A 5,311-nucleotide genomic window follows, 5' to 3' on the forward strand; every position below is an offset into this window, starting at 1 on the left:
CATTTGCAGGGTGGTGCCCAAATATCTTGTTAGGAGAGGGGCAAAGGGGCTTTCCCTGATGCCACACCCAGTTATTTGGCTTCATGTGAGGATAGCTTGTGAGACCACAGCCTACTGGTACAAGTAAAGTTCATAAGACTGACAATGTTAGTCTCAGGAATCCTCAGATTAGTTTTCATAAGGCCTGCTAGACCCACTTGTAATTGGTCTTGTGGCCGGTTCATGAGACCAACATTGGCAGATTCATGGGCTGTTGTATTACAGAAGATCTAGGCCTATCCCTTTATGTTGTGTTATTTTGTCGCTGTTTTCACGAAGTGACGGTAGTGAAAAAAAATTGCATTCACTTTGCGTGACGATTTTCCTCACTACCGTCACTTCGTGAAAACAAGGACGATTTGTAAGGTTTTCAACACAAAGATTTTGTAACCTCAGAATTCCTGTTCTCAAAAACAAACAAAAATGTAGACATAAACAAATTATGAAATGAATAATAAATGACATTATACTAATAGGTGTACAGGTTTGTGCATATACCCATAATTATCATCAAATGATGAAACATACATGAGAGGTGTGGAGAGCTTTTAAAAGAAAAGTGCATAAACTTTTGGTCCCAACTCATGTATCCAGATCAAAATCTTTTCCAGAGGGGCTAAAATAGATCTATTTTCTCTTATCCTCCCTGAGGAGGAAATATCAAGGAACTTTCATCCTTCCTTATGACAATTTCCCCTTCAAATTTTATTCTTCAAATGTTCCCAAAACAAACGATTTATGAATCCGATCCGAGGTACGTGATGCTCAGGAATAATGCAAGGGTGACTGAAAGTGATGTTTCTGAACATGAGTTTATCCTGGGTTGGCTCCGCTCTTCCTGATCATGTCAAAACTGATCAGAAATAAAATAGGGGGGGGGGGCTTTATTGATCTAAGATAGGGCACGTGCGTAGTTTCATGATGAAATGGATAAAAGAATGCTTTTACATCATCATATGTGTCTTTCTTCATCTTTCATTCCTTAGAGATCCTTTGAGATGAATGATAAGATATTTTATGACATCTTAAAACTTTGTGTCAAAGTAGATACCCTTTATCATCAATCTTCAGATGTTTAGGCAAAGATTGCATCACATTCTATTGTATCTTTTTCTCTTCTTAGAATGTCTGCCTATATTCAAATGTATTCACACAACTTCATAATACAGGTATGTGACTTGTGTGCCTGCATGTTTTAATACCAAAATAAGGCATTTACTTAATAAAGTTGTCAGCTTATAATGACCTGAATCTTCAGTCCTTATTTCTTTCTGAACAATTATAAGAAGTATTTTAGATCATCAATGGTCAACTGTTTTACGCCATTGCCCTCTAAACTTCCACTTGTTACAACAGAGATGCTAAGGTTAGACATCTCAAATCAGTTCATACTTGCAATTACAACTTTTTGGTGATGTCATTGATTTGAAATTGATCACTGATGGATTATAACTAATGCTTCTAGTACATCCTCTATGTTATTTTTACAATGTAGATGATAGATGTAAGAGAAACAGTGTACAAATTTGCCAATTACGGAAGAACATTCCTGAGCGTACAACCACGGAGGAAAGGAAGTGATGCTGGAATGTAAACTCTGGAGCAAACAAGCCAAAGGGGGTTTGGATGTCGAACATAACGACAAGTGACAGGCAGGGCGAGAGCATTGCCTTGCCAATGTCACGGCCAGGGTATTAAAGGCACTTCACCCTAACACCCAGCAACTCATTCCTGCACGAAGATATTCTCCCTTCTGTCATCCCCTTGACTAATGCAATCATAATCATATTCTTGGGCCTGCTCTCTATCCCTCTGTGGCGCTGACAAGTGGCACGATTTCCGCCTCCCGCCAAACCGGTTTGCACTTTCCTGGAGCCCCCTTATCATTTTCAATCGTGTTTAAGAACATGAATTTCAATGTATTTTGACTAAATTGTTCAAACTTTAATGTTTGAATAAGATGTTGTCCCATCAGGGGGCTAATGTATTTTTTTAAGATAAAGTACTTCCCCAATGGGAGTGGGGTATTTTTTTCAGGTGGAATTATATACCCTTCAGGCTGAACTTGACTGAACATATTTAGATTGAGAAATCTGTTTATAAGGGTTACATAAATAATAATAATAATGACATTTAGGTACCCATTTACCTCGCCTGGATTAAGTGTGCCAAATGTATATTAATGTCTTGCCAAAGGACATTAGTGCAGCGGCGGGACTCGAACCACGGACCTTGTGATCCACAGTCTGGTGACATATCCACTCGACCACGACACAACCTCTACAATGTTGATTTGTAGTTACACAAGAGATATGATTTGAACACCACAATGATAGCTTTTTTGCCATTCCTGATCATGAATAAGCCTATTTGTAAATTTCACACCAACCGTTTTCTGAATTTCCATCTAATAACTTGAATAATTGAAAAAATATTCAATATATCAGTGTGATTGGGGATTGGCAATAGTACTTTTTAATTCTTCCCATTGATGCCTACACCCATTTCAGTCATATGTTGCATCATTTCCACTTCCCATTAACAAATTAGTATTAAGAACAGGCTGTGGACTCATTTTAGGGTTAGCCTTATGGGTAAGCGACTTAGTAGAATACAGGGATTTATCATGGTCACAAGAAACATTGAACATTGCAAATTATCCAATGTGATTGAAGGGATACTTGCTCATTGAACCCAAAACAATTACAAACACCACATCATGTGACACTGTGAATATTCTATTTCTGTGGGTCTTCAAATATACTTCTTCAGATTCTAATTAAAATAAATTGAAATTAGGACTCTGACCATTTTGACCCCGATCCTCCCACATTGAAAAGAGGCCTTTGATTATATCCATGAAAATGGGACAATAGCATCATTAAAAAAAACAATATGTTCTTATTTCTTGCACAAGAATTTAGTGTGGTAGCACTGCAAAGTCATGATGACATATACCCTTTTCTAACTGCACCGATTTTCATCGGATGCATCCGGACGCATCTGATGAAAGTGGCAGTTAGAAAGCTACAGAGGAGAAAAAGGCGATTAAATAGCCGATGAAAAGAAGAGAAATAGGCGATTAAATTCTCCTGCTCAAGAGCAGGAGAAATTCTCATTCTATCGGTGTGACACCGATGAAACGTGCACCGTACACCGATGAAACGTGCAGTTAGAAAACGTTCGGGAGAAAAAGGCGATTAAAACAGCGATTAAAATGGTCAATGGTCGCAGTATACGCGCGCTTTATCGTAACCAGCTGTGTTTGTTGACTTATGGTTGAACATGCTGCATGCTAGCTAGATGGAGCGCGGGCTTAATAATTACGCAATAATTCTTCACTTCCGGCATGGGCTCGCCACAGCGAGAGAATTTCACCGGCAGTTAGAAAGCAACAGGGGGAAAACTGCGGTTTCACCTTTGTTTACATAAGGAAAATTCAATCGGTATTTCATCGGTGTGACTCCGATAGAGTGCAGTTAGAAAAGGGTAATAGTCAAAGAAACCAAAGCTATGAAAATTGAAATAATGAACAACCATACCAGTATTTATGAGATCGGCAGCTGCAGCTAAACTTGCAAAAGAGCTAAAAAGTGAGACTTATACATTTAGTTAAAAGACACACAAGTTTATTTATATTTCATCACATTGGTAGAATGAAAGGAAGGAAGGAAGGAAAAACATACGGAAGGTATTTTGTCACATCACTGCATTCTGAAAAATCACAGATGGGAATTTATTGGATTGGCCTCATTTAAAAGTGTATTCAATGGATACATTGTATTAGGGGCACTTCTGGAAGATATACTAGCTATTTGGAGAAGCATCTCTTGGGTTATAGGTTTTTTTATATTCATTAAGAGAAATGTTCCGAAAAGAGTGAAATTTCAGACGGATACACATATATCCACCACAAAAACCACAACAAAATAACTGTGTTGCTATCGTGTTCATGACAATTTGGAAAACATGTCTTCCTCAATGCTACATGGATTTACCTCGCATTTAAGCAAATCTTGAGTCAGGTAATGGATTACCGGTAAATGGCAAAAGAAACAAATTTGTAGTAATTATAAATTGTATATCTTGCAGCAGATGAGTTGTTTGGACCTACAAAATATGAAGAGAAAAAATTACCCCAAAATACTGAAAATGAACATGACTTCCATATCAACTTTGCTCCATTCTAAGCTATAAAACAGTAGTCTCTTTAATGTTCAGTGCTACTTGCATTCACTTACATAGATATTTTCCATCTTTACACAAACTCAATATCACTTTTGTTTGTGCCCATATTTCAAACAAATTTCAAAGGAAAATTTTGAATTTAAAAAGTAAAACAAGTACTTAACATATTTTCTCAAATGCAGGTAACACTTCTTTTTCTTCAGCTGCCTCAAAAAGTGACCCCCTTTCAAGAAAAGAAGTAGATTCATGAATTTGTATGAAGCTTTTTATGAAGGTCTTATAGTAGATGAGGAATTTATATCAAATCTGTGAGAAACAAAATGTGACTTCTTTATTATTTGTGAAGGTATCATAGAAACTAAAAAAAAAACACACACAGGTCATGAAACAATACAAGCTCCACTTCCCAGAAGTGTAAGGGAGAGTGGGAATTAAAAGCCTAATATGGAATCCCACATTGGTATCACATACAGTAATAACAACAATACACCAATGACAGAACAGAGTTGTACAGGAAAGAGGTGTGGCCTACTGATAAGAAGTGAGCACTGAGCCATTACTGCTTCTGATTGGTCAAAGCAACAAGGCACTGCTCACAGATACTCCTCCTACATTACCCTATATGGCATTGAGGTAGTGATGTCATAGCTTTGTTGAGCATGCATGAGTAAGTACTCCACACATTGCATGCTGCGAATACACACAGGATACACATTCAAGCTTGTGTGCAAGCCAGTAGGAGGCTACTATTGTGCGTGTGTTCAAGTGGAGTAGTGTAAAGAAAAAAAATTGAGAGGATATAAACAAGAATGTTGCAAGGCATTTGTCACAAGTTTCTCCACGTGTGTACTGTCAGCTGAATAACGAAAATACCAGAAGGAACTTTTAATGTTATAACAGGCCTGCCTTATTATCTAGCTCACAGGGAAACAAGTTATTTCCAAACTTTGCCAGCAAGCCTACAGCATCGCAATAAAAGCATGTCATGACATCTGTGGATTTCAGCCAGAAACGGATTTGAATTGTTGCAAAACTTGGCAAGAAGGGAATTATTTCAATGATTGTAGAAACCTTGAAATCTGAC

The sequence above is a fragment of the Strongylocentrotus purpuratus genome, unplaced genomic scaffold, assembly GCF_000002235.5.
Source record: "Strongylocentrotus purpuratus isolate Spur 01 unplaced genomic scaffold, Spur_5.0 spur5_scaffold_6, whole genome shotgun sequence".
Classification (NCBI taxonomy): Eukaryota; Metazoa; Echinodermata; class Echinoidea; order Camarodonta; family Strongylocentrotidae; genus Strongylocentrotus; species Strongylocentrotus purpuratus.